General features: G+C 49.5%; 1 protein-coding gene across 11 annotated transcripts in view; it reads left to right on the forward strand.

The window, feature by feature from the left end:
• Positions 1-13,539, forward strand: part of Ndst1 (N-deacetylase and N-sulfotransferase 1) — a 61,587-nt gene that overhangs the window by 19,915 nt on the left and 28,133 nt on the right. For 2 of the 11 annotated variants that reach the window (XM_076912584.1, XM_076912595.1), the window contains exon 1: positions 4,630-4,750. The exons of 5 other annotated variants lie outside the window; for them this stretch is intronic. The gene's annotated coding sequence lies outside the window, so the exon portion shown is untranslated. Of the gene's footprint in view, positions 1-1,262; positions 1,307-4,629; positions 4,751-5,077; positions 5,192-13,539 lie in introns of those variants that run through there. 4 more of the 11 variants (XM_076912596.1, XM_076912594.1, XM_076912588.1 and 1 more) reach the window with 4 other exon arrangements.

The following is a 13,539-nucleotide window of genomic DNA, read 5'->3' on the forward strand; positions in this document are numbered from 1 at the left end:
TACCACGGAGCCTGTGCCAGGTGTCAACTGTTCCCACACCTTGCTTGCTTCACTGAGCAGAGCCCTGGGAGTACTGTGTGGTATGGGAATCAGCTTCAGCTCTCCTGATCTCAAGAGTCTTTGGGATACTTGGTGACACCGAGTGCCCTGATCCCTTTCAAATGGATCCTGTCTGAAGTAGGTCAGGTTCACCCTTTGTTCCTGTCTCTGCTCCTCTACTGGCCTGTCCTACCCTCTCTGCTAGCTGTGCCTCCTAGTGACTGCACGGAGCCCCTCAAGCCCCAGGTGTATTGGCAGCAGGCTCTTGTCATGGTGACAAGCTCCAGCAAGTCTGAAGGGACAGACTGCTTTCATGTGGGCCTTCAGGAAACATCCTCTGTCTCAGCAGGCCCCATGTTGTGCCCACCAGGCCTTTAGAAGATTAGGGGCTTCTGCCAGAATCATTGTAGCCTCTGGCTTTTCTTTGTACTTGCCTTAGGGCCTGCAGGCTTTTAGTGTCCCCAGGACTCTGCCATCTTTTAGGCTGACTGGTTTTAGGGCACTCTTCTGCTTCACTGCTGCCCAGGTGGCTTTTTTTTTTTTTTTTTTTTTCTTGTAATATAGGATGGTATCCACCTCTCTCTCATCTTCCCCCAGCCTTCCAACTGCTGGCTCTGCAGATGACTTCTTAAGAGGTGGCTAAAGCTGTTCCTTCCATGTATGTGTTTCCAGGGTTTATCTCCAACTGGCAGGGCCCCTGTCATGCTTGTGGTGTGACCTGAGAGACTATAAGGTTAGCCCAGTGTCCATCCTGTCACCCCAAGTGTGTGCACCCAGGTGTGTGTGCACAAGTATGCTCACACAAGTATGTGCACATTATCTTACTGTCTTTCTTCCACTGATGCTCTTGGGCCTGAGCTTCTGCCATTAGGGAAATGCTGTGGTCCTTTTCTTTTCTTTTTTTTTTTTTTTGGGGGGGGGGTGTCTTTTAGAAAGCAAGACTAAATCCCTTTTCTGGTGGACATGTCTGACTGTTGGCTGCCATTAAGCCATACCCGGCTGGCCTGACCTTTCCAAGCTTACTGTGTAACCAGAGCCAAGTTGCTGCTTCTCTCTGGGCCGTGGCTGTGTGAAAGAAAGCTCTGCACCTCTAGCCTGTGTACACTCAAAGGGACTCTGACACCCTCCTCTGTGGGGCGGGACAATGGGAAGTGTCTGTCAGCTCAGCTAGGGCGGGGTCAGGAGCCAAACACCACCGTCATGGATACTTTGACTTCCAGATGGTACCAAGACGGAATATCAGTCTTTCCTCCTTTTCTCAGGACAGGTAGGAAAACTGAGGCTGGGTGGGGAGGTGACACGGTAAGTTAGGTGCAGCAGGAACTTGGTTACACTTGTTGACTGTAAGGTCTCCTGCTCCTCTCTGCCGTCTTTCCTGAGAGGGACCAGAGAAGCCAGACACTCCCAGGGTTGGGGACATGCCTTTTCATTTTGTATGGAAGGTACCTCCAGGTAGCTTCTACTTGCTTTTGGGGGGTACCTGTGCTTTGGGAGACCTCAGAGGCCCAGGAGTCCTGGCTGGCTGGCCCGCAAGAGAGGTGAGTGAGCAGGAGGCTTCCTGGAAGTAAGTTGTTGGTTCTGGGTGCCCTGGGGCCATCTCCTTTTCTCCTTCCTTCCCTTCCTCTTTTCCAGAAGGAAACTAGGCAGACAGTAATGCCATTTGTCCTGGCTCTCAGATTAGGTGCAGCTAGCTGTGTGAAGTAAGTATGGAGTCCTTGAGAGATGCAGCCAGATGCAGAGTTTCTGAGAAGCCACTGCCTCAACACCTGAAGCTCTGGGGCCCTGTCACTCCCACCCTGGTTCCCCTGTCTGTGATGGCCTTCTTGGCCCTCTTAACTATTGTCTTCAGTCCCCTGCCCTGTGTAGCTGTCTAGTCTGAATGTGTGTTAATGTGCAGTGTGTGTGTGTGTGTGTGTGTGTGTGTGTGTGTGTGTAGACCCACACATCTGGGGCCTGTGTACAGCAGGCTCCTGAGCCTGGCTTGGGGTTCTGCCTGTCAAAATAGTCAGGAGGAGAAACAGGTTACATGAGTGTCCTGGCAACATGGGCTGCTATAGAGGGGAGGGTGGATTGTTGAGGGGGATGAGAAAGAAGAGATGGCATTTGAGAGATGTAAAGGGGAAGGATTTTGCTCTACAGCTTCCTGGGATAGCTGGGGGTAGGAGGGTCAACAGTAACAACTGAGCAGGCAGACTCAGGCACTGAAGATCTCCTTCAGGGCAGTGGGGACCCTGGAGTGCTGAGTTATAAAGCACCAGCCGTTACACATGCAGCTTTAGTTCCCTCACACCAGAGTTCGGTGTCTTAGTCATTGTTCTCTTGCTAGGAAGGGACTCCATGACCAAGGCAACTCTTTCTTTTTTTTAAATTTTGAGTCAGGGTTTCTCTGTATAGCCCTGGCTGTCCTCTGTACACACTAGGCTGGCTTCAGACTCAGAGATCTATTTGCCTGCCTCTGTCTGGGATTAAAGGTGTGTGCAACCATCAGCTAAAGGCAGCTCTTACCAAGGAAAACACTTAATGGGGCTTTGCTTACAGTTTGAGAGCTTAGTCCATTATCACTCTGGTGGGGAGCATGGTGGCACACATGGCCCTGGAGAAGCAGGTGAGAGCTTTAGATCCTGATCCATGGATAGCAGGCAGAGAGGGGAGGGGACAGACACAGACAGACAGACACTGGGACTGGCATTGGCTTTTAAAACCTCAGAGTCCATCCTCCAGTGACACACTGCCTCTAATAAGGCCACGCCTCCAGCAAGGCCCACCACCTACTCTTAATCCTCTCAGTTCCTCACCCTGGTAACTAAACATTCAAATATATTATTAATCTTGAGATTTGTCAGAGAAGAAAAACAGTTTCACCTTTTTTGGGGCCAAATTTAAAGCAGGCTTTATTAAATGGTAAGTACTGAGCAAGAGGTGGACTTTGGTCAGGACCATTCCTTAGATTCTCTCAGCCGAAATGCCCCCAAAACACGTTGTGGTTTGAATAGGAATTACCCCCATAAATTCATGTGTTTAGATGTTTAGCTATAGGGAGTGGCACTGTTAGGAGGCATGGCCTGCCTGGAGTTGGAGTAGGTGTGGCCTTGGAGAAATTAAGTCATTGTGGAGGTAGGCGTTGAGGCGTTGCTCAAGCTGCACTCAGTGTGACACACAGTCTTTCCTGGCTGCCTTTGAATTAAGATCTAGAACTCTCAGCTCAGTTTCCAGCACCATGTCTGCTTGTACACTGCTGTGTTTCCCGCCATGATGATAACGGACTAGACCTCTGAACCTGTAAGCCATCCTCAATTAAATGTTATCCTTTATAAGACTTACCTTAGTAGTGTTGTCCCTTCATATCAATGAAACCTTAACTAAGACACATGTGCTACAGGAATTTATAAACAAACCTATAGGCCACCATACTTTCCACTGAGGCTTTTGTTACATTCCAAGAACTACAACTCCCATCATTCCAGGAAGTTATGTAGTCCTTAGGCAGATGGGGCTTACAGGTTAATTTTGGTAGGGACTGGTCATGACCACCCAGAATTTGTGAATCTGGGGAGAGTCTGCTAGTCATAGCTTCTCAAAAAATGTCCTAAATCCTCTTGCTCTGGTGCACACACCACGTCACTGGTGTGCAGCTGGGGAAACAGGCTCAGCAGAAGGGATTACCCAGATGTCTTCCTGCTTTGCTGTTCTTAGCTCTGACCTTCTGGTTGGTGGAGGGGAGTGTGCCCTCTTATCCCCTAGTCTAACACCTGGGGAGGGCTGGGTGCTGATGTGACTCACACATCGGTGTGTATGCTGTTTCTCAAAGCTTTGGGGAATGCTTGTCAGCCTGGAGTGGAGAAACAGGAGGGGATGGCATTTCCGTCTTCCATGAAAGGAAGACAGAACAGAGAAGTTCAAGGCTTAGATTGATCTCTACTGGGAACACATGACACGGTGTCCTGCTTTGACATGTGTTCTTTTCCCTTCTGGTCTTTAGCATGAGGCCTCTGACTAGACAGTGTGTGTGCATTCCATGTTTCTCAGTAGGGTCCCTACCGAGGCAGGGAAGGCAAGACTCCTCTGGTTGTGGCCCTGGCTGAAGAATGGTATGGAATGCTGAACGGGGGCTCTAAGGAGTTCATGAGTGGACACATAAGTGGGCTGGAAGGGTCATTCTAGCCCCATGTCCACTCAGCTGTGTGATCTTTAAGTCAGTCACTTGGCCTCTTTTGAGTCTGCACTTTGTTTCTGTAAAGTACACACCCAGTGACCCCAGTAGTGTGATGGGCACAGCAGGGGTACTCACCACAGCTCTGATAAGTTCCATCCGGGTTAGTGGCTGTGAGTGGGGGTGAGAGTGGGGGGTTGTGTTATACTTGTAAATAAATGTTTTTTTTTCCTTTAAGATCAGATCTTTTCCTGTGATCAGAACCTAGGGAAAATAATTGGGATGGATTTCATGGTTTTAGTCATACTGGAGTGAGCAGAGAGCCCTGTTTTTGGGAAGGTGTCTCTGGAGCATGGCTTGTCCTGCCTTGGCTTGTTAGCCACAGAGCCCATCCCCCACCCGCTGTTTGTTTGCTTGGTAAACCTTTTTTTCAGAGCTGGTACAGAGATAAATTTTCAACTCAGGCCCTGCTGGGAGTAAGACATTAGCCACCCACAGTCTTGGGCCTGCCTTTGCCTGCCAGGAGGAGACCCAGAACAGATTCCCAAGCTAAGTAGCAGGGTGAGCAGTGTTGTTTGGTGTGCTTGCTGATGGAGGGAGGGTTTGTGCAGAAAGAGCAGAGCCATCGTGTCGGGCACTGGGCAAGCAGTAGTTGTCTCTGGTGAATTAGGCCACAGAGGAAGAGCCTGGGCTTGGCGCTGAGAACCTCTTGGGCCTCAGTTCCTCATGTAAACCGTCAGGGGAGTAGAGGTCACCAGTGTGAGGGTAATCTCACCATGTGGTTGTCCAGGAAAGGGAAGTGGCTGTAGTTGGTGTAGCTGGCTGAGACTGCTGCCTCAGACTGAAGAGGAAGGTAAGGATTCCTTGCCTTGAGCACCTGCTGGAGCCATGGAAGCTCTTTACCTTGGGAGGCTTGTGGAAAAGTAGAGGAATCTTCATCCATGTGCCCCTGAAACCCACCGCAGCCAGTCTGGCGCCCAGCAGGACCTGGCTTTATAAGAGGTGGGCAAGGCTTTAATGGATAAGAAAAGGGGTCGGGGTAGGTGGGAGCAGGGCGTTCCTGGTTGGTACAGTTCCAAGAGTGCCTTCCTTTTCCTCTCTCAGGTCCTCAGAGCCCTGTGTACTCACTGCAGAGTGGACTATGCCCTTGTGGCCCTGTGAGTCCAAGCTACAGGAATGGCTACAGTCTTTGGCTAATGGTGGCTGTGGTAGTGGTGGAGTGACTGATAGGCATGTCACAGCTTGGCCACAGGCCAGTCAGCACTGTGGGATCATGGGGGATGGGAGCACCACAAATTCTACCAGGAAGGGATCATTCCTAGTCTTGGCCTCCTGGGAGAACTTAGAAGGGAATAACTCTCCCACAGCTGGGAAGCAAATGTGGAGGGTGGGGCAGACCAGGCTGGGTGGCTGTGGCTCAGCAGTAGGGTGTGTCTGGGTGGTGGGTGGTAGTGTGACTGGCTTGAGGGGTGTAATGTCTTCGAGGAACTGGGCCAGCTGTGGGGCATGGCTCTAGGTGCATGTGAGACTAGCGTCTGGGCCTACAGATGCCACCAGTCTGTCTTCCCAAGTCCTTGGTCAAGTCCTATCACGAAGACTGTTGGAACTGCCTGCTGGGTTCCTGATCTCTCCATGTCTGTGTTGGTGGATGCCCACAATGATGTCTTTTAATGCGGCTAAGTGTGAGTGTGTCTGTGAGTCCACGGGAGCTGGGATGTGTGTATTGGAAGGTGGGTGCCCAGCATTATCAGGAATGGCTCAGATCGGAAATAAAATATGTGCTGGGCTATGAGGACCTTCCCTCAGTCTCTTAAAGTAGCATTACACTGGAGACCTAAGACTCCTGAAGCTCCTAAAACATCTTCCCTGAAGCTCTGGGTCACCACTGCCTCATCAGTGCTGTGCCTGGCACCTCATGGTATGTGACAGACTGGCAGGTCACCTGCCTGCTTGCAGCTCCTAGGGTGATGTCACAGTGACACTCGTTTACTCCTTCCTGAAGCTTCTCTTCCTGCTTTTCCTTTCTGGCTTCATCCTCTTATCTTCTAGACCACAGATCCTGTTTCATTATGAGTCAAGGTATTACTCTGTTGCCATAGTTGACTTGAAAATTCTTGTAGACCAGTCTGGCCTGGAAGTTACAGAGATTCACACGCCTCTGTCTCCTGAATGCTAAGATTAAAGGTGTGTGCCACTGTGTCTGGCTTTGTTTTTTTAAAAAGCTAATTTGGAGTTATTGTCTTTAATTTAAAAATTATTTTTTGATGTTTTAATTGTTAATTTTTAAATTTATGTGAACAGTATTTTCCCTGCACAAATGTCTGTGTATCATGTGTGCGCCTGGTGTTTGTGGAGTCCAGAAGAGGGTGCCAGAGGCTCTGGAACTAAACTTACAGGCAGTTGTAAGCTGCCATGTGGGTGTTGGGAACTGAACCTGGGTCCTCTGCCAGAGCTGCCAGTGCTTTTAGCTGCTAATCCATCTCTCTAGCCCATAAGATGCTTTTGAAATGCATTGTCTAAGATTAAAAAAATACAGGTAAAATGACCAAAAGAATCCATTACAAAGTTCACAGGAAAGTTAAGGATCGTGTTTTGATGACTGTGAGTATGCTTTGTAAGAGCCTGTGAGAGTTTTAGTTTTCTTGCTCTTTATTTTTAAGGTAGGGCCTGGGGTTGGAGAGATGGCTCAGTGGTTAAGAGTACTGAATTTAGAGCCTTGGAACTCATGTCAGAAGCAGGTATGGCCAACAGCCAGGCATAGCTACATGTATTGGAGAGCAGGGATAGAAACAGGAGGATTGCTGGAGCTTGCTAGGTGTCAGCCTAGCTGAAAAATGGCCGATTTCAGGTTCAGGGAGAGACTGTCTCTGGGGAGTCAGGTGCAAAGTGTAGAGAGCAGTGTTTTCCTTTGGCCTCTTCATGTCTTGATTGTGAGCATTGGCATCTGCACATTCCCATAAACTGACACACGCACACGCACACGCACACGCACACACACACACACCTTTAAAAAAGTCTCTCTAGAGCCCAAGGTAGCCTCAAACTCTCAGCAGTCCTCCTGCCTCAGCCTCTTGTGTGCTGATATTACAGGTGTAAGACACTACACTCAGCCATCATGTAATAGAAAAGAGTTCGGCACAATTACATTTTTTTTTTTCCAGCAGAGGAAGGGAAACTGAGGTTCAGAGAAGTTGGGAGACTTGTCTAAAGGTCACAGACTGGTAAATAATGAAGCCAAGATTCCAGCCTGGCAGGCTGCCTTCAGCCGGAGCCCGACTGCGGCTAGCAGCCACTTTACTTCTGTTTCTGATGGTGTTGGGAAGATGAGCACAGAGTGCTTTTCAGGACCCGCTGGCACATGGTGACACACTTCACCCTCAAATCTACAGCTCACCCAGTCTGTTCTGGGGGCTCTCAGCCTCAACCCTGGAGGCCTCTTTCATCTGAGCCAAGTTGCTTGCCCCCTCTCCTGCTGCCATCTTCTGAACAGCTTGCGCTTTAAGAAATCTTTAGTTTCCTATGGGTTCCAAGGAGGGGTGTAGAGAAACTTTGAGCTAGGGATGTAAGGAGGAGAGTGACTTTCAACTCTAGAGCAGTGGCCACATTTCCCGAAAGTGCTGGGTTGCCATGGTGTCTCCATGACAACCAGAGCATCTCATTCATTATCTCCAGCACTTTGGCAGGGAAAGCTAAGGCTAGGATTGGGAGAGTGCAGTGGAAGTTAGGCTGAGGGTGGAGGCCTCTGTGGCTGTGGTCCCTCTCAAGCTGCACAGCTAAGGGTCCCGTGTGACTCTAGAGCACTCCTTTTCATGGGGTCTGGGTTCAAATAGCAGCTGTGCAGGGGTCTAGTTTTGTGATTTGGGGAAAACAACAGTGTCTAGGCTTCATTTTTCTCATCTGTAAATGAGGATATTGACACATTACTGTAAGGATTACGTGAGATAAGGTACAAAAGATGGTAAACACAGTAAGAGCTCATAGTAAATGCTTCATGTGTGGTGACAGTGCCAGTCATGATGACGATTATAATTGTAACTTGTTGTGATTTTATTAAAGGAATGAAAGACTAACTCAAAGTCAGAAAGAATCAAAATTTAGTGGTTTTCCTGGGACTGTAATGGAACCTTGCCTGGAGCTAGTCTTCATATCTGGAGGCATGAGGATCTGAGAGAGCGGGCGTTTCCATGATGACTGAGACCTTGGTGCTCACCTTTGTGTGACACTCAGGGCAGAAGCAAAGTTTATTTTCTAGGGCTCTTAGAAGCCAGTCAGGTGGACAGGGTCTCAGTGGACGGCAGATGTAGGGATGCACACCTTGTTGTTACTGGAACACGCTGTGTGCTGTGTGTGTGTGGTGTGGGTATAGGTGTGCAGGCATATGTGTGGGCACATGAGTGAGTGTACATGTTGGCTATGGAGGCCAGAGACTGAGGGCAAATGTCTTTTCTCTTACTGTCTTCCTTGTACACTGAAGCAAGGTCTCACTGGAACCCAGAACTCTCCAGTTTGGCTAGTCAAGCTAGATACCCTGCTGGGGGACTCCCATCTTCGCCTCCTGAGTACTGGGGTTACAGGTAGTCTGCCGTGCCCACCTGGCATTGTGTGGGAGCTGAGGATCTAAACTCACTGGTACGTGACAGCGCTTTACACTGAGGCGTCTCCCTAGTTCTGGTGTGCCCTTTTGAAAGAGAACTTAGAAAGGTACAGACCATTAGGAGAAATCTCCTAAATGAAAAAAAAAATGTTGTGTAAACCAGAGAACACACATCTACTTTCTGGTTCCAGGATTGTATTATCCTCCAGCAAGGGGTGGGAGGCACTAAGGGTTAGGCTTGGGGTGGGAATGGGGTAGTTGGGAATGACTTCAGAGAGGCCACGGCATTGGATCTGGGATGTGAAGGATGACTGTCTCAGGAGGATGGGGGATGGGGACATTGGGAGCTAATATGGTGACTGGCTGGGCAAGGCTCTGGTTTACAGGAAAGCCCAGCTGGCCTCAGCTGGCCTCAGCTGGCCCGAAGCCTTGGTGATTCTGGAGAAAGTAGATGCTCCCCAGGTCTTTGCCCCATGGGCCCTGGTGCTCTGTAATGGAGAAGGTGAGAAAGGCTTTCAGTAGCTACTGGTGGATCATGGATAGTCTGTGCAAAGGTCTCTTACCAGAAAGCTGGGAAGTCTGTCTTGTCTACAAGGGAGCGGGTTATTTTCTCCTCAGTCCGGTCTGAACTTTGCCAAGGCCTTGTCCCTCTCCTGCTGGGGAATCCTAGCCACAACTTCCAAAGATAGGAGTTTTTGGAGGAGGAGGATAAGGAAGAAGAGGAAGAGGATGAGGAAGAAGATGAGAAGACAGCTGCAACAACTGCATTTGCTAGGCAAGGCCCACTAGTGTACGGAACAGGCATCCTGCTTCTGCACTTATTCTTCCCCTGTGAACTCAGGGCTTGCCCCAGCCAGATTCCAGGGCTGCCAGAGAGATGAGCTCTGCAGTGCCGTGTGAACTTAGCTCCTGTCCATGTTGTGTGGATCATTGTGAGCGTGCTAAGGAGGCTGTGGGAGCGGATGCTAATGGCAGTGGACAGCTCAGTGCAGCGTGCCGGGTTCCTCTCAGCCCACTTCATGCTCATGGGCCTGAGAGATAGGATGTGATCGCTCTGGCTTAGAGGTAGGAAACTGAGGCATTGAGTAGTGAAGTGAACTGTCCAGGATTCCACAGCTCCTGGGCGATGGGGCTTGATGTGGCCTGAAGCTACCTGGCTGCAGCCCACATGTGGAATCTGAAGGTTTCTTAATGTAGGATTCTGGGTTCATGCTTGGACTTGGGGCATCTGGTCTGAGTTCTTTGGTATTGTTGCATTTACATGTACATGTATATATTTTCAGAGTTAAAATTGTTTTTATTTTGTATTTGAGTGTGTGGGAGTGCTCCTGGGTACTAGAAGAGAGTGTCGGACCTCCAGGAGCTGGAGTTACAGGGTGTTGTGAGCTACCTCCCATGGGTGGGTGGAGGGAATGAATTCAGGTCCTCTGGAAGAGCTTTTCTCCGTTGAACTGGCTCTCCTTTTCCTAAAGAACATTTTTGCTTTCACAGTAAAACTGATAGGAGAGTCCTGTTCCTTGCTGCACACAGAGTGTCCCCCATATCAGTGACCCCCACTGCAGCAGTGCAGTGTTACAACTTGTAAGTCTGTGTGAAGCCCCGGTTTCACTCACAGCTGGGCTCACTCCTGATGTTACACATTCTGTGGGTTGCATGTGTAAGGGTAGGATTACAACATTGACAGAACCATCTCACTGTGGAAGAGTCACCTGTGCTCACCAGTCAGCCTTCCAGCCCTCACTCAGCCTCTGGCAGCCATGCACAGTTTTCAAATGTGTACTTTTTTTATATCTGAAAAATGTCAGATTCCCACCGGGGCCCTTGACACTCAGATGCCCGGGGCCATGAACTGCATTATTAACAAGCAGAAGGGCTGTTAATGGCACAGACAGGTCACCCACACACACTTGAGCTCACTACCTCCTCTTCTGTATGGCCAGATGAATGGTGTGGGCAGCACCACTAGGACTCCCCTCCCCCTGTGCCCCCATGCCCCTGTGCCCCTGTGCCCCCGTGCCTCCGTGCCCTCATGCCCCCCGCTTTGTGTTCCTGTATTGACATGGTATGGGGTCAGGCCTGGCCACGGTTCTGGCCGTAGATGGCCTTTATCATTGGTAAGTGAGATGCTGGTCATGTTAGCCTTCCTGGCTCTGTCAGGACACCTGGCCTTTCCTCCTCTGGTCTCTAGCACTGCATGGAGTCCTGGAAAGCCTTGTACATGGTTCCTCACCTCCAGGCTGCTGTCTATGCCCTTCCTTCTTCCATTCTTGGTTCCTCCTTCGGGCCTGCTCAGGTACCACTAACCCCATGAAGCCTTCCTCTTTCCTCCCCGTCTCCATAGAGGCTGAATGCTACTCACTTCTAGACACCACGTTTCTCTCCCACCAGCCACACTTGCTTGCTCCCTGGTGTCGCAGATGTCTGCTTTCTGATAGGCAGCTTCTTTCCCAGAGCTGTACCTAGTGCAGAGCATCAGAGGCCGAAGCCTCCTTCAACAGGCAGGAAGCTCAGAGGAGGATAGGTGGATGCATCATAGCATACTGCGTGACAAAACAACATGGAAATCATCAGAGATGCCAGAGTTAGCATGAGTTTGTGTGCCTATCCTGTATGTAAAAACACTTACCAAAAGTAAGGATATTCATATGGATTGTTTCAATAGTATACTATGGCAAGGGGCTGGGGAGAGCTCAGTCATCGAGGTGTACACCTTGTAAGCATAAGCATCTGACTTCCCTCCTAACAATACATGCGGAAAGGTAGCGTGTGCTTGTAATCCCAGCACCAGGGAGGTGGAAACAGGCAGCTCTCTCGGGTTCATTGGCCAGGCAGCCTAGACTACCTGGTGAGTTCCAGGTCAGTAAGAGATCTTACCTCAGGAAAAAGACATTATCTGAGGAATGACACCCGAGGTCTTCTACTTCTACATACACATACACGCACGCACACACATACACGCACACACACACTCACGCACACTCTTGCACCTGCACCCCACCCCCTAAGTCTGGCAGATGTTTGTGTCCCATGTGCTGTTTGTTTGCCTAGGATCCTCTTGTCCCATTAGGATTTTCTGTTTGTTTTTACAATTTGTTTGTCTTTGAGACAGGGCCTAGCTAGGTAGGCTTGAACTCACTACATGCAGAAGGTTGGCATCAGACTTGTACTGGTCATTCCCACCCCACCCCCCATGCCCTCTTGGGTGCTAAGATTTCACAAGTGCCACCATGCCTGGCCTGCACTATGGTTTCGAGAGCCTACCCCCATGTTGGACACTGGCTGTCATAAGCTGCATTGGGATTTGGATTCTTGTAGAGAAATCTTTTTTTAAAGTATATTTTTCTTTTTTTAGAAATTCCATCCTGTGTTTGTATAATGGTGTGTGTGTGTATGATAATGTGTGTGTGTGTGATAATGTGTGTGCATATTGGCCTGTTCGTGCCAGAGCATCCACATGGAGGTCAGAGAACAGCTTCCCACAGTTGCCTCTCGTCTGCCATCTTTCATTTTTTGTGGAATTGTTCAGTGTTTCTCTGGTTGTTTCTGCTGCTTTGCTGCGTCCTTGAGGATAGCTGCTGCACAAGCTTCCTGGGGCTTCTCCTGCCTCAGCCTCCTACCGTGATGTGGGAGTGCTGAGATTACAGATCCTATTGCATCTGCCTTCTTCTGTGGATTGTAGAGATCCAACTCAGGTGAACTTAGCAAACACGTCAATGCATTGAGCCACCCCCCTGGCACTTTATATGAGTTTTAAGTTTGTATACAAAAATGATGGCTTTCTTTATGGTATTGTATGTAAATCTTTAAATTTTTATTTAAAAATTTATGATTTGTATTATGGGTATGGGTGTCTTGCCTATATGTATGCTTTTGTACCACATGTCTACCTGGTGCCCACAGAGAGGCCAGAAAAGGTACAGGACTCCCTGGAGCTGAAGTTACAGATGGTTGTGAGTGTTGAAAGATGGTTGTGGGCGTTGAAAGTAGAGCACTGGTCCTCTGGTAGAGCAGCTACGCTCGTAACTGCTGAGCCATCTTTCCAGCCCTTGCACTTTATTTATTTATTTATTTATTTATTTTATTTGTCTCCCTGTTTCCTTCCCCCATCTCCCACCCTGCCTTGCTCCTCCCATGGGGAAATCTTTACATGCTTCTGCAGTGATTACATCCAGGATGAATTCCTAGAAGTACAGCTCTTGGCTGTCTATCATGTGGTTCCATGCTGGACCTGGGAGGAGATTAGAGATCTTTACCCATAAGGCCAACCCCAAAGTCCCAGTTTTCTCATCTCGGTCTAGTCTGTCTCACTTCCGTGATTTCTGGCATGGGGGAACTCTGGCTGGCTCTGTAGGGGTGCCCCATGTGAAGTCTCTGGTTTTCACTCACATAACAAGGGTTGGTGGGGGGTGGGGGGGAGGCAGGAGGGTGGCGGCATCCAGGCCTGCTGTGGGAACATGGGAATTGGAGCTGTTGCACAGTGTGTGTGGTCTCTGCTCACTCTTTCCAGAGAGAGATGGGTGTTCTGGCTTGGATACCCTGGTGGGGCTCAGGCTGGGGAAAGGGCTAGAACCTAGAGTTCTGGCTGTCTGAGTGAGTAAGGCCCGGTGTAGGGGAGGCCCTTGCCTGTCTCATCATTCCTTAGGCAGGCATTGGTGGTCACCTGATGACCAGGGTTGCCAAGCATGTATGTGAGGGAGAGATTTCATGGTTGCATCTGGGCAAGCCACCCGTTTCTGAGTGTCCTTATGTGAGGCCC

This window comes from Arvicanthis niloticus, chromosome 14 (assembly GCF_011762505.2).
Source record: "Arvicanthis niloticus isolate mArvNil1 chromosome 14, mArvNil1.pat.X, whole genome shotgun sequence".
Classification (NCBI taxonomy): domain Eukaryota; kingdom Metazoa; phylum Chordata; class Mammalia; order Rodentia; family Muridae; genus Arvicanthis; species Arvicanthis niloticus.